The sequence below is a fragment of the Arachis ipaensis genome, chromosome B6 (genome assembly GCF_059453495.1).
Source record: "Arachis ipaensis isolate K30076 ecotype BB chromosome B6, ASM5945349v1, whole genome shotgun sequence".
Lineage (NCBI taxonomy): Eukaryota > Viridiplantae > Streptophyta > Magnoliopsida > Fabales > Fabaceae > Arachis > Arachis ipaensis.
In genome coordinates, this window is record NC_142441.1 from 111,721,994 (window position 1) to 111,741,268 (window position 19,275).

Genomic DNA, 19,275 nt, shown 5'->3' on the forward strand with positions numbered 1-19,275 from the left:
GCTTGCATTCCATTCAGATTCTGAGAAATCATATTGACTTACTGAGTCAATATTTTATTCTGAGCCAATATGGCATTCAGAGTATCAATTTTAAGAACTCCCTTCTTCATAGGCGTCCCATTACTCACAGGATTCCTTTCAGAAGTATACATGAACTGGTTATTTGCAACCATGTCAATGAGTTCTTGAGCTTCTGCAGGCGTTTTCTTTAGGTGAATGGATCCACCTGCAGAATGGTCCAATGACATCTTTGATAGTTCAGACAGACCATCATAGAATATATCCAGGATGGTCCATTCTGAAAGCATGTCAGAAGGACACTTTTTGGTCAGTTGCTTGTATCTCTCCCAAGCTTCATAGAGGGATTCACCTTCTTTCTGTCTGAAGGTTTGGACATCCACTCTAAGCTTACTAAGCTCTTGAGGAGGAAAGAACTTGGCTAAAAAAGTCGTGACCAGCTTATCCCAAGAGTTCAGGCTATCTTTGGGTTGAGAGTCCAACCACACTCTAGCTTTGTCTCTTACAGCAAATGGGAAAAGTATAAGCCTGTAGACCTCGGGATCAACCCCATTGGTCTTAACAGTATCACAGATATGCAAGAATTCAGTTAAGAACTGAAAGGAATCTTCAGATGGAAGTCCATGAAACTTGCAGTTTTGTTGCATCAGAGAAACTAATTGAGGTTTCAGCTCAAAATTGTTTGCTCCAATGGCAGGGATTGAGATGCTTCTTCCATGTAAATTGGAATTAGGTGCAGTAAAGTCACCAAGCATCTTCCTTGCATTATTATTATTTTCGGCCATATCTTTTTCTTTTTCGAAAATTTCTGTCAGATTTTCTCCAGAGAGTTGTGCTTTAGCTTCCCTTAGCTTTCTCTTCAGAGTCCTTTCAGGTTTAGGATCAGCTTCAACAAGAATGTTCTTATCCTTGTTCCTGCTTATATGAAAAAGAAGAAGAAAACAGAAAATAATAGGGATCCTCTTTGCCTCAGTAGAGAGAGGTTCCTTTATGTGAGTAGAAGAAGAAAAGAATGTAATGTAAGGAAGAGAAGAGGAAAAACTCGAACACAGAGAGGGGGATGGGGTTTGAATTTTTGGGTGGAAGAGAAGTGTTAGTAGATAAATAAATAAATAGAAGGAGATGAGAGGTGAGAGAATTTCGAGAATTAATTAAAATAAAAATTAAAAATTAAAGTTAAATTTCAAAAATTAAAGTTTGAAATTAAATTAAAAATTAAAATTTAAAACAATTAGTTAATTAAAAAGGAATTTTGAAAAAAAGAGGGAGGGATTTTCGAAAATTAAAGGTAGAAAGTTAGTTAGGCAGTTTTGAAAAAGATAAGAATCAAACAAAAAGTTAAGTGGCTAAGAGATTTTGAAAATCAAATTTTGGAAAGATAAGATTGAAATTTGAAAAAGATGTGATTGAAACAAAAAGATAAGATTGATTGAAAAAGATTTGAAAGTCAAATTTTGAAAAGATAGGAAGTTAGAAAAGATTTTAAATTTGATTTCGAAAAAGATATGATTAAAATTGAAAAAGATATGATTGAAAATTATTTTGAAAAAGGTTTGAAAAAGAAATTTAAAAAGATTTGATTTTGAAAATTTAAAGTTGATTACTTGACTAACAAGAAACAAAAGATATGATTTTAAAATTTAAAGATTGAACCTTTCTTAATAGGCAAGTAGCAACTTAATATTTTTGAATCAATCACATTAATTGTTAGTAATATTTTTGAAAATTATGAGATAGAATTAAGAAAAATATTTTTGAAAAATATTTTTATAATTTTTGAAAATAAATAAAAAAAAATAAAAAAGATTTGATTTTTGAAAAAGATTTTGAAAAAGATAGGATTTTCAAATTGAAAATTTGATTTGACTCATAAGAAACAACTAAATTTTAAAAAGTTTTGAAAAAGTCAACTCAAATTTTCAAAAATTTATGAGTGAAAAAGGGAAAGATATTTTTTTTATTTTTGAATTTTTAATGATGAAAGAGAAAAACACAAAATTGACTCAGTGCATGAAAATTTTGGATCAAAACATGTGATGCATGCAAGAACACTATGAATGTCAAGATGAACACCAAGAACACTTTGAATGTCAAGGTGAACACCAAGAACTTATTTTTGAAAAATTTTCAAGAAAAGAAAACATGCCAGTCACCAAACTTTAAAATTTTTATTCTTTAGACATTAACAAATTGAAAATGCATATGAAAAACAAGAAGAGATACAAAACAAGAAAATATGAAGATCAAACAAGAAGACTGGCCAAGAACAACTTGAAGATCATGAAGAATGCAATGCATGAAATTTTCGAAAATAATTTTTAGAAAATTAAAAAGATGCAATTGACACCAAACTTAAATCTTGACTCTAGACTCAAACAAGAAACACAAAAATTATTTTTGGTTTTGTGATTTTATAAATTTTATTTTTGTATTTTTCAAAAATTAATTGGGAAAAACAAAAAAGAAAATATTTTTTTTTCAAAAATAAGAATAATAAAAACAAAAAGGTTAAAATTAAAATAAAGTTACCTAATTTGAGCAACAAGATGAACCGTCAGATGTCCAAACTCGAACAATTCCCGGCAACGGCGCAAAAAACTTGGTGTGCGAAATCGTGATCTTTACTTCCTTGGTAACGGCGCTAAAAACTACATACGCACGTTCATGTTCTTAATTCTGTTTCACAACTTCGTACAACTAACCAGCAAGTGCAATGGGTCGTCCAAGTAATAAACCTTACGTGAGTAAGGGTCGATCCCACTGAGATTGTCGGTATGAAGCAAGCTATGGTTACCTTGTAAATCTCAGTCAGGCGGATTCAACTGATTTTATGAATTGATAAGTAAAAGATAAATAAAATATAAAATAGGATAGTGGTACTTATGTAATTCATTGGTGAGAATTTCAAATAAGCGTATAGAGATGCTTTCGTTCCTCTAAACTTCTGCTTTCCTGCTGTCTTCATCCAATCAATCCTACTCCTTTCCATGGCAAGCTGTATATTGGGCATCACCGTTGTCAGTGGCTACATCCCATCCTCTCTGTGAAAATGGTCCGATGCGCTGTCACTGCATGGCTAATCATCTGGAGGTTCTCGATCATACAGGAATAGGATTCACCATCCTTTTGCGTCTGTCACTACGCCCAGCACTCGCGAGTTTGAAGCTCGTCACAGCCATCCCTTCCTGGATCCTACTCGGAATACCACAGACAAGGTTTAGACTTTCCGGATCTCAAGAATGGCCATCCATGGGTTCTAACTTATACCACGAAGATTCTGATTAAGAAATCCAAGAGATACTCATTCAATCGAAGGTAGAACAAAAGTGGTTGTCAGGCACACGTTCATAGAGAATGATGATGAGTGTCACGATCATCACATTCATGTTGAAGTGCGAATAAATATCTTAGAAGCGGAATAAGTTGAATTGAATAGAAAAATAGTAGTACTTTGTATTAATTCACGAGGAACAGTAGAGCTCCACACCTTAATCTATGGTGTGTAGAAACTCTACCGTTGAAAATACATAAGTGATGAAGGTTTAGGCATGGCCGAATGGCCAGCCCCCAAACATGATCTAAAGATGAAACTAAAGATGTAAATACAATAATAAAAAGTCATATTTATACTAAACTAGTTACTAGGGTTTACAGAAATGAGTAAATGATGCAGAAATCCACTTCCGGGGCCCACTTGGTGTGTGCTTGGGCTGAGCTTGAAGTTTACACGTGGAGAGGTCTTTCTTGGAGTTGAACGCCAGTTTGTAACGTGTTTCTGGTGTTGAACTCCACTTTGCAACTTGTTTCTAGCGCTGAACGCCAGACTACAACATGGAACTGGCATTCAACGCCAGTTTGCATCATCTAAACACGGGCAAAGTATAGAGTATTATATATTACTGGAAAGCCCTGGATGTCTACTTTCTAACGCAATTGGAAGCGCACCATTTGGAGTTCTGTAGCTCCAGAAAGTCCACTTTGAGTCCAGGGAGGTCAGAATCCAACAGCATATGCAGTCCTTCTTCAACCTCTGAATCTAATTTTTGCTCAGGTCCCTCAATTTCAGCCAGAAAATACCTGAAATCACAGAAAAATACACAAACTCATAGTAAAGTCCAGAAATGTGAATTTTAATTAAAAACTAATAAAAATATACTAAAAACTAACTAAATCATACTGAAAACTATGTAAAAATAATGCCAAAAAGCGTATAAATTATCTGCTCATCACCTTCTGAATTCGGCCCCTGACGGTTGTCATTTCTATGGTCGTTGTTCCGGCATTGTGAACATGAAATAGCAAAATGACCTCCCTTGAAACTTTGGCTCCTAGGTGTAATCTTCATCTTCTTTCCCTCTTTCCTTGTGAAAGATTCCCGGCGGTCACTCCTTGCCACCACAGTCCTTCTCGAGCTTTCTCCCGTTGCTTGACCCGTGTTAACTAACTCCATATAACTCACTATTCCCACGGGTACCACTGCACTCGGGATATCATTTTCGCCTTCATTTCCATCACCACTGTCGTTGCCAACTCTAACTTCTTGTTCCATCCTACCCCTCGCTCGGCTAGTCACGATAGCCACAGTGCCAATGGCAGCAACAGCACTCGCCATCGCGGTCACAAAATCGGTCAAGGTATATACCGGTATGGTTATATCGTTAGCTCTCCGTCTTCGACCCCGATTACTCCGATGACCACATCCACGAGGTGCCATTTGGTTCCTGTTCACACCAAACAAGTGATATCAAGGTGATTAGACTCAATATCTCAAGTCAAGTGCTTCAAATTATCAAAGGTACACTCATGGACTTCATGCTAGACGTATTGGTTTGATACCCTAACTAGCACAGGCACAGACTCAGAGTATGCATTGAAGCATAAGCAGTTCCATCCCTCAGGCTCACAAAGATGAATTGCTCTGATACCATAATGTAACACCCTAATATTCAAATTCTTATGCTCGAGTCATAAGTCAATGATATTACGGTGGTACGCTCTCTGGTGGATTTTTAATATATAATTATAAGTATATTTGAAAGGAGTATTAATCGAGAAGCCTGAAAAGAGTAAAAATAAAATCGCCAAGTCGTATCACTCACGCATCAACAACTAAAAGTTAAAGCGTGAAGTCGAAAAGCGACATACAGGTAAAGCCATAAAGAAGAGTAAGAGAAAGACAGCATGTAGATATATATATAACATAAGTAAATAGCCACTAGTCGTGACCCGCGAAGTTTAGGTCGGCTAGGATACAGTATAATAGTAGTTGACAACAGTACCTCCTAATCTCTCCCAAATAAAACATGAAAGCCTCTATAGGCAAGTTTCAGAAGATTTCAATACATAATAAAGCTTTTCAAAATAAAAGTGGAGAGATTCTAAGCAAATATAAAGTAGAGAATATAAAGATCTTCACCGTCTCTCAAATGAACCACAACTCAATTCTGAGCACCTGGACCTGTATCTAAAAAACAAGAGATATATACGGAATGAGAACCCTCGACCCATGGGTTCCCAGTACGATAAAAGTGCCAAATAAATACAATGCATTGCAATAAAAACTCACTAAGCATCCTAAACTTCCTTTCACCAAATATTCACCCTATGTTCTCGCACTACATAAACAAGCAACTGTCATAAGGGAATGCTAAATCTAATTCATATTCTTCATGCTTCCCAACTTTTTAACTCTCCAACAAATCAGAATCAGAATCATAAGCCAAACCATCACCAGTTATTTTGTCTCAGCAATTCTATATCGTTACCACATATCCTCACTTGGAGCAAGTGAAATCACTTCACTACGTCTACCCAGGGAGCTCAAATGATCTCATTCAATAATCATCATCATTATTCAATTACATCATCAACTCTTCTCATCAAGAATATCCCTCAGCATCCACCGACACCAGCATGAGGGACCTCTCAGTTGTACAAACACAAGCAATACAGACAAGTAATACACAATTAAAGTACAAGTAGCACATAATCAGGTAACATAGCAATCCAAAACAAATAGACAAACACAAATAATTCAAACATATGCAAATGATGTATGCCTGCCCTATGGCTGATGAGTCTCATCTGTCGGTTATAAAGCCAACCCGACAAGTCCTGGTAGCTAACCATTGGATTGTCCCTCTGTCGTGCATCCCCAACTCAAGTTATTCTCAATCATAAACATGATCATAATCATAATCATACAACACCCACACTGGTGTTTTTCCACGGAGGCGAGCTCATCCAGAACTTTCACAGTGTCCGGCCACACTTATGACATAGGGTCAGCAGAGTATCGAGTCTCAACCTAGAGCACGTGGTGGCAAGTCACTGCTTTCATCCAGGGAAACTCCTATCTCAGATAATCCTTTCACATTCATTCATAACATTCCATAATCATTCATCATGACCATATCGTCATTTATACATCACATGATTGCACATTTTATACATCACTCATCATAACCCAGGGCAAGTGGGGGTAAAACCACAACCCTTGCGTCCACCCGGCGAGTCTCTATACTAACCAACCTGGAGCAAGTGGGGCGCAACCACAACCCTTGCATCCACCCAGGAGGTACATTCTCATATGCCCAGGAAGAACCAAGGAGAGGATCCTAACCTCCCACTATCTCGCTGGGGGCGATTTTACAATACCATGAGGAATAAGGAAGAGGATCTTCACCTTTCTTCATCTCTCCGGGGTCGCACTTCCGAGAAAGAGAGCTCAAGATAAAGCTATCATTCAAAGCCATATTTTCATTTCCAGCCATAAATCAATATTTATCATAGCCATCCGGCTTATAACATAACCCATAACCAGCCAATAATCATTATAAAATACACCCTTTTGGCTCACGGCATACACTGCACTTCCATTATCATCCTCAGCAACTCATACAGTCATCATTAATCATAATTCATCATTAATTCTCCCCTTACTTTGTCCACAAGTTACCACATATCCTAGCATCTTCCCATCGCTAGGCATATTATAAGTATTGAGGACATAAAGGGTGAGATTGGAGACTTAGGAGTCTGGAATTTGGTTTGAAAACTCAAAATCAGCTTTAGGGTGAAAATGGGGACACACGTGAGCGTCGCTTACGCACACGGGTGGGAAGTAGGAAAGTTATAGTGACGCGTACGCATCGCCCACGTGCACGCGTGGATGGGAGAAAAGTAAAGTGATGCCTGCGCGTCAGCCACGCGTACGCGTGGGTGCGGTTTGTGCCCCACGCACAAAATCAGCACAATACCCGCACAACTCTCGGGAACTTTGGCTGGACACTTGAATTAGTACATCGAATCGTACGCATCGGCCAGGCGCACGCATGAGAGGGTAAAAATCGTGAGTGACGCGTGCGCGTTGGCTGTGCGTGCGCGTCGGAGTACTTTTTACCAAAAATTTTACTAAGTTAAAAAGCTGCAGAATTGCATTTTCAAACCCCAAACTTCCAACGCACATAACTTCTTCTACAAAATTCCTTTTTCAATTATTTATGAATAGTTGGAAAGATCGTTGAATACACTTTCATAAAAATCCAATTTTGAAGAATTCTAAACTCTGTGGATTGAGTTACGGACCGCCAAAGTTGGTCAAAAATAAGTTTTTCTCCAAAAATAGAAATCACCAATTTTTCTAATGTTCACAAGCCAAATTCATTTCCACTCATCCAAATGACCACAACCTAGTCACATTCATATAATTACACTCAACCAAACCAAACCTACCTCCTCTACATAATTTCATACAAAACTATCAAATTCCACACCTCAATTCCTCAAACCTTATTATTCAATAACCAAACCAATTATTCACACATTCAATATCTAAAGTCCATCCAATAGCTTATATCATCACACAATATACATATCAACTTACCTTCCTTACCTCTTTCCGGCCTCCAGCCCAAATTCACAATTTAAATGCATATTCCACAAACCAATATTCATTATTCAATTCATCAAATTCTCAACACACCAAACATACAAATTCACACAATTCTCAACTCAATCATCAATTCTCATTACATAACAACTATACATATTAGTACCAACCATTTGCACGATCCAAACTTAATCCTAGGGGCATCTAGCGTAGGAATTCTCATCACACCACACGGTACTTAAATAAACTTAAACCGTACCTCTTGTAGCCAAAATAATTGTGCTTCTTCTTAGAAGTCTCCACCAACCCTTAGCTCCAAGCCTCACCAAAGCTCCTCAAGTAACACCAACCTTCTAATTGTGCACCAAAATCACCAAATACACTAACATAACCAATTCCACATATATACATGACGATCAGATTTTCTTCTAGTAAAGAATTTCACAAATTAATTCCCGTTGTAAGTATAGTTTCTAAACCAACAGAGAATCCTTTCGTACAAAAGTTTTGGTTGTCACTAAAGCAAATCCAATAAAATTGATAATCGAAGTATTTAAATCTTGGGTCGTCTCTCAAGGAATTGCAAGGAATTATGAATTATTATTGGTTATGGAAAAGTATCTTTTTTGGTTTTTGAAATAGGGAACAAGGAAATAAATTGGCAAGAAAGTAAATTAATAATCATGAAAACCCTTGCAAGGTATGAGAACTGGACGTCCTATCCTAGTTATCCTTATCAATTGTGATGAGAATTGTTCATTCCTCCCACTTTGTCAAGCCTTACTAAATAAAGGAAAGTCAAGTGGACTAATCAATTTGATTCCTTAGGTCCTAGTCAACTCCTATGGAAAGACTAGCTTTAGAGGGATCCAAATCAATCAGCAAATTCTAATTTTCAATCAACAAGGAGTTTGATAACTCAAGTGTCTCCAATTACTTAACCAAATCCAAGAGGGAAAAAATCTATCTTAAATTAAAAGCATCAATAACATAAATTTGAAGAAAGCAATCATAAATCTGAAGTACCTCAATTTACATTCAATAGAAAATCAAATTAAACATGAGAATTCATAAACCAAATAGCAACATAAAGTAATCAATAGGAGAAACAGATAAAGTAGAATACTAAGACAAATAAAAGTAGAAAAGAAACTAAATTAAAGGAACATTGAACCTGGAATTGAGAAGAAGAAGAAATCCTAATCCTAAAACCTAAGAGAGAGGAGAGAGCCTCTCTCTCTAGAAACTACATCTAAAAACTAAAATTATGTGAATGAATGAATTAATGAATGTCTCCTTGATTCCCCCACTTTGTAGCCTCTAACATGTGTTTTCTGGGCCGAGAACTGGGTCAAAAACAGCCCAAAAATCGCTGGGGGCGAATTATGCTACGCTAAAATTCCCACTTTTGTATTTTTCACATACTCATGTATCAACTTTTCTTTAATTTTATCACATATGCATTGATCTTTTATTAAATTTAACATTGGGATAATTTTGTCCCCTTATTCACTTATCAATGCACATGGATTTTTAATTTTTCTGGTCTCATATGAGTATGCACCCAAATTCCCAATATTTAAACAAAGTAGAAACATAACACATTCCCTATTAACCCAGGTTTCCCACAGTTTCCCCACACTTAGTTGACACACAATCTCTATCTTAAGATAACCAAAGATTCAATGGGATAATTAATTATTTTCCTGCTTAAGACTAGTGATGTGATAAAATACAGAACAAATGGGATTAAAAGGCTCAAAGTGGCAAACAAAGGTAATTGAAATGGTAGGATATTTTGGGTAAGTGAGCTAATAACAAATGATGGCCTCAGTCATATGCATACATGTAAATACACTAAACATTGGACATATAGAGTGGAACAAAATAAAGATTACAATTATAGAGAAGAAAACACACAAGAATAAAATATTATGGTTAAGTAGTGTAACCATGTAATTAAGCTCAAATCTTACAGGTTGTGTGTTCTTAGATATAATTCATGTTCCAATTTATAGTCTTCAAACACAAATTTTTCAATTTAAATTAGTGAAATACTATAAAACAGGGTCTTGAAAAAGAATTTGTCACTTCAACCAAGTAGTGGTAGAAGAACATGCACAAAATCAAACAAACATGCAATCAAATATGCAGATGCAGCAACTAATTTAACAAAGAAAACTAAACATTGGTGTTGAGAAGGGACTAACTAACCCGCGGAGATCGGTACCGACCTCCCCACACTTAAAGATTGCACCGTCCTCGGTGCATGCTGAGATGTGCGAGTGGACGGGTGGCTACAACTGATGCATTTCACCAAAGATTATGCAGCAGACTTGTTTATTGCTCCAGTTAGAAACTTTTCCTTTTCCCTCTTGGTGGCCATCCTAAAAGAAGAGAAAAAGGAAGGGAAAGAACCCACAAGCAAAGATATGAAAAGAAATAAAACATATATGGGCTAGTGCCAAATAATAAGGTTCTCAACTATATGGTAGCTACAACATATAAGTGAGAAAATAATAGAAGCACATGGGATATCAATAGTGCATAAATTGCAACAATGATGGAGAGAGAGTGGGTCATGAAAGACAATATAAGTTCAAATCAATGCAAAACAAATACAAGTGTCATAAAAGAGTAGCATTGACCTATAAATAATATTATCCAACAATGAAAATAAGTCACGAAGCACCAAAAGAAAGCAATAGAAATGCAACAGTGGAATAAGAACATTTAACACCAACAGAAAATAATAAACATAGAAAAGAAAATAAAAACATGCATACAGTTAAAATGCAATGAATGAAAATATGCAAATAAATTAAGTAAAATAGAATGAAAGAGAATAAGGAGGAGAAGTCAAAGAAATGAAGAAGAAGAAAGTAAGAAAGGAGGAAGAAAGAAGGAGAAAGGATAGAAGAAAGAAGTAAGAATTTAAAAACAGGGCGCGACGCGTACGCGTTAAAAAACGCGTACGCTTGAAAACTGAGTTGGCTATTCGACGCGTAAGCGTCGCCTACGCGTATGCTTGGGTCATTTTGTGCCTCTAGCACAGCTCCAGCACGAGGGCAGCACAACTCTCGGGTTAGCACTATTTACGCCGATTTCCTTATCCACGTGTGCGCTAATGCGTGAGCATCTTTCCTATCTTTTCTGAGTGAATTTGCATCTAATTTGTTGAGTTTAATAAAGAATTAATTATCTTTTAGCCAATATGGATGCTACTTCGAGTCTTTTGCAATTTTGTTTATTTTAGGTAGCATTCGGATGGATTTGATGGAGTTTCTGCAGCACAAGAACCAAAGGAGATGGCAGCGAGGAGCGACGCGTACGTGTGACTGACGCGTGCACGTGATTTGGAGCTTTCCATGGCGACGCGTACACGTGACTGACGCTTACGCGTGACATGCGCCACGTGTAGAAAACGCAGAAAAACGCTGGGGGCAATTTCTGGGCTGTTTTGACTCAGTTTTCAGCCTAGAAAACACATATTAGAAGCTGCAGAATGGACAAAACGAGTGGTCCCCACCCATCAACTGAAGACTTATTAATTAATTCTAGTTTAAATTCAAATATTATTTTTAGGAAAAGATATTATTTTTAGTTTTAGATAATAGATTTTAAATTAATTAGGATTTGATATAAAAGGGAAAAGAAACTTTTCTTTTAGGGATCCCCATTCCAGACTACCAAAATACATTTTATCAGAATCCTTATTTTCTTCTCTGAACGATGAGCAACTAAACCTACATTGTTAAGGTTAGGAGCTCTATCTATTTGTATGGATTGATTTTATTGCTTTTTCTATTTTAATTTATGTATGGATTTATAATTTAAGAATTGTTTTCGCTCTTTATCTTATGAATTTGGGTGGAACGGAAGTATGACACTCTTTCTATTTGAGTTATTGTATAGCTTGGAAAAGCTCTTTACTTGAACAACAGCTTGAAAACATATTCTCCTAAATTTTAATTATCTGGATTTAATAGGATACGTGACATATAATCCTTTTATTTTTGGGTAATTAGAGTTTTTGTGGGACATAAACTGAAATTTGATCATCACCCTCTAATTGGAATTAATTGACCAAGGAATTGGCTGTTGATAAATTTTAGAAGATACTAGAAAAGTCTAAGGAATTAGGGTCTAGTCACATATAGTTTGCCATAAATTAAATCCTACATGATTAAAATAGTTAGTAAGAAAAGTTAATCCGAAAAATTAGATAACTCTGAAACCATAACTGTATTCTCCATAGTTTATTCCCAATTTACTTACTTGCCTTTCTTCAATATTCTTTATATTGTTTAATGTCTTTTGAATTCCCAAACATTACTTTCTGTTTGCCTTACTAATTCTATCACTCAATTATTGTTGCTTGATCCATCAATCCTCGTAGGATCGACCCTCACTCACGTGAGGTATTACTTGGTACGACACGGTGCACTTGCCGGTTAGTTTATGGATTCTAAATTCCGCACCAAGTCTTTGGCGCCATTGCCGGGGATTGATAGTGATTAACAACTATCAGTTGTTTGATTGCTTAGATTAGGCGTTTTACTTTTAATTTTATTTAAATTTTTCTTATTATTTTCGAAAAAAATTTATAAATAGCACTAATATTTTTCCTTAATTTCTGAAATTAAGTTTGGTGTCACCTAGTTAATTTTATTTTAATTATCTTGTTTAATTTTCCTATTAATTTTCGAAAATTCCTGTTTAATTTTAGTTATCATTTTCGAAATTTATTTATTTATTTTATTTAGCATTTTTATTTTATTATTTTACACATGATACCTCATTGGGACTTCTTTGCACTCTGACATAGAGATTCCCACCTTTTCATATTTTCTGTTTGTTTATGCGTAGGAACAGAGACAAGGAACCTCTGTTAGGACTTGTAGGCAACGTTTACAACAAACAAGACTTTGTAAGCCTGCAGAATCCACTATGGATCACAATAATGCTGTAAATGCCAATTTGGCAAATCTGAATGGGAATGAAGAACAAAGGAGAGTGCTTGGCTCTTACTCTACTCCTACTGCAGATCTTTATGGAAAAAGCATTATGGTGTCTCCTATAGCTGCAAACAACTTTGAGTTGAAGCCACAATTGATCACCCTGGTGCAACAAAACTGCCAGTATCATGGTCTTTCCCACGAAGACCCAAATCAATTTATTTCTAATTTTCTGCAGATTTGTGATATTGTGAAGACAAATGGAGTGAACCCAGAGGTGTACAAACTCATGCTCTTCCCGTTTGCTCTGAGGGATGGAGAAAAGCTATGGCTAGATTCACAACCCAAGGAGAGTTTGAATACTTGGGACAAGGTTGTTACTGAGTTTCTTACTAAGTTTTTCCCACCAAAGAAGCTGACTAAGCTTAGGGTGGAGGTTCAGACCTTCAGACAGAGGGATGGTGAAACTCTTTATGAAGCTTGGGAGAGGTACAAGCTACTGATTAGGCAATGCCCTCAGGACATGTTCTCTAAATGGACCCAACTAGACATCTTTTATGAAGGCTTGGGTGAAATATCCAAGATGTGCTTAGATAATTTTACAGGTGGTTCATTGCACAAGAAGAAGACACCGGAGGAGACTATTGAGCTGATTGAATTGGTTGCTAGTAACCAATATTTATACTCATCTAATAGAAATCCTGTGAACTCTAAGGCTCCTCAGAAGAAGGGTGTTATGGAAGTAGAAACTCTTAATGCTCTTCTTACTCAGAATAAGCTTATGTCTCAGCAAATAAGTCTACTTACTTAACAGATGGGTGGAATGCAAGTCTCAACTATCAACACCCAAAATCCACCTCAAAAGGCCTCCTATGATATGGCAGGTAACTTTGTACAAAATGATAATTATGATTATGTTCAACCCTCTTTTGAACAGGTAAATTACATGGGGAGTGGTCCTAGGAATCCCAACAATGATCCATATTCTAAGACATACAATCAGGGATGGAGAAATCACTCAAATTTTGGGTGGAGAGACCAACCTCAGAGACCTCAGAACTTCAACAATAATTCCCAAGGTGGATTTCAACAGAACAATTACAATAACCACCAATTTTAGTCTCAGCAGCAACAACCACCTCAGCAGGAAAACTCTAAATCCTAAGAAGATTCTAATTGGGAGATGATGAGGAGTTTTATGTAGGAAACCAGAGCCTCCATTAGAAACTTAGAGGTGCAAATGGGCTACCTGAGAGGTCTGCAAGTACATTTCCAGGTAATACAGTGGTGAACCCAAGAGAAGATTGCAAGGTTATTCAATTGAGAATTGGTAAAATAGCTGGCTCTGAGACAAAGGCTAATGAAGAGCTAGTTGAAAAGAAAGCTCCAGAGGAGAAGAAGGAAGAAGTGGAGCACGCCCCCTCCAAAGCGTGCAGACAACCCATTCCCTGACTCTCTTGACACTTATCCTACATTGCCAAAGGCTCCTGAATACAAGCCAAAAATGCCATATCCTCAGAGGCTTCAGAAGGCTTCCAAAGAAAAGCAGTTCTCTAAATTTTTAGATGTCTTTAAGAAGCTATAGATCAACATTCCTTTTGCAGAGGCTCTTGAGCAAATGCCTTTTTATGCTAAATTTATGAAAGAATTGTTGACTAACAAGAGGAATTGGAAGGAGCAAGAAACCGTGGTGTTAACTAAGGAATGCAATGCTATTATTCAACAGAAACTTCCTGGGAAAATGCAAGATCCAGGGAGCTTTGTGATTCCTTGCACCATTGGAGATTTCACCATTCAGAGAGCTTTATGTGATCTTGGAGCTAGCATAAATCTCATGCCACTTTCAGCGATGAAAAAGCTTCAAATTGAGGAGGTAAAATCCACTCGTATTTCCCTCTAACTTGCTGATCTTTCTATTAAATTACCTGTGGGTGTTGTTGAGGATTTACTTATGAAAATAGGACCATTTATTTTTCCTGCTGATTTTGTTATATTAGACATGGAAGAGGATGTAAAATCCTCTATTATTCTTGGTAGACCCTTTTTAGCTACAGATAGAGCTCTGATTGATGTGCAAAAGGGTAAATTAACCCTGAGAGTCAATGAAGAACAGGTGGTCCTTAATGTTTTTGAAGCTCTCAAGCACCCTAATGATTCTGAAGGGTGTATGAGAATTGATGTTGTTGAACCACTTATTCAAGAAGTATTGGAAGCTGAGGTACTTGATGACATTTTGGATCCTATCTCTAAATATGAGTTAGTGGAAGTTGATGATTCACCATCCTAGAAGGCCATGGTTCACATGCCTAAGGCAGAGGAGGAAGCCCCCAAGCTTTAGCTCAAACCTTTACCTCCTTCTCTGAAATATGTGTTCTTGGGTGAAAATGATTCCTATCCAGTGATTATTAGCTCTTCTCTGAAGCCTGAAGAGGAAGAGGCGCTTATTTCAGTGCTCAGGAGCCATAAAACAGCTCTTGGGTAGACCATTAGTGACTTGAAGGGGATTAGTCCAACCAAGTGCATGCACAAGATCCTCCTTGAAGATGATGCTAAATCAGTTGTGCAACCACAAAGGAGACTCAATCTAACTATGAAAGAGGTGGTCCAAAAAGAGGTAATGAAACTATGGAAAGCAGGTATTATTTACCCTATTTCTGACAGTCCTTGGGTAAGTCCTGTGCAGGTAGTTCCCAAGAAAGGAGGGATGACAGTGATCAAGAATGAAGAAAATGAGCTTATTCCTACAAGAACAATCACAGGATAGAGAATGTGTATAGACTACAGGAGGCTCAACACTGCTACAAGGAAGGATCACTTCTCCCTGCCTTTCATTGATCAGATGCTTGAGAGGTTAGCTGGTCATGCATTTTATTGCTTTCTAGATAGCTATTCTGGATATAACCAAATTACAGTGGACCCTCAAGATCAAGAGAAGACAGCATTCACATGCCCCTTTGGAGTATTTGCCTATAGAAGAATGCCTTTTGGACTTTGCAATGCTCCAGCAACTTTTCAGAGGTGTATGCTTTCAATTTTTTCTGGTATGGTTGAAAAGTTTATTGAGGTATTTATGGATGACTTTTCTGTCTTTGGTAATTCTTTTGAATCCTGCCTTAAGCATTTATCTCTTGTCTTGAAACGATGTCAAGAATCAAACCTTGTTTTAAATTGGGAAAAATGCCATTTTATGGTTACAGAAGGTATTGTTCTTGGACACCGGATTTCAAGTAAGGGAATTGAAGTTGATAGAGCAAAGGTGGAGGTAATGATGGGATTTTTTGTGGAAAAACGAATTTCTCCAAAACACCCAAAACTAACCGGCAAGTGCACCGAGTCGCATCAAGTAATAATAACTCACGGGAGTGAGGTCGATCCCACAAGGATTGAAGGATTGAGCAATTTTAGTTTAGCGGTTGATTTAGTCAAGCGAATCAAGATTTGGTTGAGAGATTTGTGATTTGCAGAATTTAAATTGCATAGAAAGTAAAGGAAATGGGTGAATTACATGAAATTAAAGAGAACTGGAATTTAAAGTGCTGAATCTTAAAGAGCAAGAAATTAAATGGCAGAAACTTAGAACGCAAGAAATGTAAATTGCAGAATCTTAAAGTGCAAGAAATGTAAATGGCTTGAATTGTAAAGGGAATTGGGAGTTGGATTTGCAGAAATTAAACAAGGAAAAGTAAATTGCAACGAACAGAGAAGTAAAGGATGTCTTGAATCGAACCGGATCTTAAAAACAGAATTGTAAATGAGCATGAAAACAGTAAACAGGGAATGGGAAATTGGAATTTAGATCTCAGGACCCAAGAAACTAGATAACCAAGTCTAGATCTCAATGCCTTCCTAGATCCAACAAGAACAATTGCAAAGGAATTGTAAATTGCAAAGAAAGTAGATGAAGAAGCAATTAACCGAAACTGAATTCAATTGTGCAGTAAAATAAAGCAAAGAGGTCTCAGGATGAGATTGAAATAGAATTTCTTCAATTCTCCACCCAAGATCCAAGACAATTGTAATTGAAATTGAAAGCAAGAAAACTAAGAGGAAGGGAATTCAATTCTCCTTCCCCGAGACTTAGAAATTAAAATTCACTCAATACCAAAAGCTCTCCCAAAACTCTCTCTGAAAACTCAAAGGAAAAGCTCTCCGAAAAACTTAAATCCTATGCTATTTTTACACTTTCTTCAAATGGTCTTCAAGCCTTCAATTGGGCCTTTGCTCTTGATGGAATTGGGTTGATAGAGGCCTTGGTTGATTGCTCTTGGAGTTTGGAGAAGAACCGAATTGAACCGGGTTGGAATCATGAAAGCTTGAGTAAAAGTTGGAGTAAAAGTTGGAGGCTAACTTTTACTCCAACTTTTCACATCAGCCACCCTTCTTTGCTGATACCAACGTTGGGGCAAAAGTTAAGGGTCTAACTTTTGCTCCAACGTTGGCCTCCCCTTGCATACTCATGGCGCCAACGTTAGCCAAAAAGTTAGGGGCTAACGTTGGCGCAAACTTTTGCTCATCCAGGGAGTGTTTTTCATGCGCCAACGTTAGCCAAAAAGTTAGGGGCTAACGTTGGCGCAAACTTTTGCTCTCCAGGGTGTGTTTTGTGATGCCAAAAGTTAGCCAAAAAGTTTGAGGCTAACTTTTGCTCCAGCTTTTGCCCAAAAGTTAGCCAAAAACTTTGAGGCTAACTTTTGCTCCAACTTTTTGCCCAAAAGTTAGCCAAAAAGTTTGAGGCTAACTTTTGCTCTAACTTTTTGCTTCCTGGTTCATTTTCAATTAATCCAAAAGTTTGAGCTAAAGTTTGAGGCAAACTTTTGCTCAAACTTTTTGTCCTCTCTTCCTCCTAACCATTCCTTCTTGCTTCAACCTTTCTCCAAGCTTTCTTCACCTATCATTAATCAACCAAACACATCAAAGCTATGCTCAAAATCATGAGATATTCATTCTTTCATAATATGTGACAATTATAGCATAAAACCTCATGAAATAGTATGAATTCATACATGGTTGATTAAATCAAAGGAAACATGAAAATCTACCCAATTGGCTTGATTATGGTTCAAGAAAGTGCATAATTCAATTGAAAACTAAAGAAAAAGGCTAGTGAAACTAGGCTAAAATGACTTGTCATCACAACACCAAACTTAAAGCTTGCTTGTCCCCAAGCAAGGAATGAATTATGCTCAAGGGTTCTTTCAATCAAGACGGATTGAAGAATAACTTGCAAAGTCCTGTGAGTGAAGTGATTAAGTAACAGTGGGGTGAACTCTAAATCATATGCTCATGCAAGGGCTTCAGTGCTCACTAGTCCTCACATATTGGGAGTCTTAGGTCTTAGGATTTTCATCCAAATGGTATCATGGAGATCTCTTTATATGTAGTCACCTTGAAGCAGCTTATAGTTTCTGTGCTTTGGCCTCGACTCTAAGTGTCATGTCTCAAAGCGGCTCTTTAGATAAGCTTTCAATCAATACTCCTAAACCAGTTGGTTTTAAGGTATTAGGTGTTAAAGCACCCCTAAGGATTTACTTGCTCAAGCCTCTTTCCTTGACACAACTCAACCACAAGCATTTACTAGGCTAACAACTCTTTGAGTTTTGTTTCTTCTTTCTTTTTCTGCCTAGTAATTGATGCTCAGAGCCTTGGGCCATGTTCTTTTTGTTTTTGTATTTTCTTTTCTTTCTTTTGTTTTGTTTGCTGCTTCTTGGATCAATAGATTTTTGAGAATCTCCACAATACTTCTTTGAACTTCATGTCCTGCCTATGAGCTCTCATGCAAGTTTTCACAAGCATGCAACCTCAATACATAATTATACAACTAGAACCACCACTTCTCCTAATCTTTTGCTTGCCTCAAAATTGTTTAATTCCTCAATCCTTCTTTTCAAAGAACTTTTCATGTGATGCATTTTTTTTTTGAAAAATTGAGTGCAAACAAGTTTTGGAGAGTATGATGTTGTAAATGATCAAGCATCTTGCTTATTGAATTTCAGAAAAGAAACCATGCTAAACAGACAGATAATCAGGGAAACTAAACCACTCTCGATCATAGCAGTGTTTGATGTAAGATAATCACTTAACAATACAACCTTTTGGAGTTCGCTTGCTTTACTCCTCATCATCATCATCACTGATCCACACATTCCTCTTTCATTTCTTTGGTTGATGATGCTTAATCCTTCCAAAAGCTTGTATGATGCTCTGCAATGATATTGAAAGTTGCTTGTTCTCCAAGCACTTAGAAACAATGATTAGCATGCATGATTTATTTGTGGGCCTTTGAACTTACTTTGGTGTGGGAACACCAAACTTAGTACCTTGCCAATGGTTCTCATGCATCAGATTAACCATGTGTGAAACTCTTTTTCTTTTTTTAAAAGTAATAAAACTGAAAACTAGGAAATGGCAGAA

At 36.8% G+C, this 19,275-nt stretch overlaps 1 non-coding gene across 1 annotated transcript; it reads left to right on the forward strand.

Moving 5' to 3' along the window:
* The first annotated feature begins 302 nt into the window (after window positions 1–302).
* Window positions 303–410, forward strand: LOC148562320 (small nucleolar RNA R71). The gene has a single exon (XR_015887450.1). It is a non-coding gene; the product is annotated as a small nucleolar RNA R71 (small nucleolar RNA).
* Window positions 411–19,275: the final 18,865 nt, after the last annotated feature.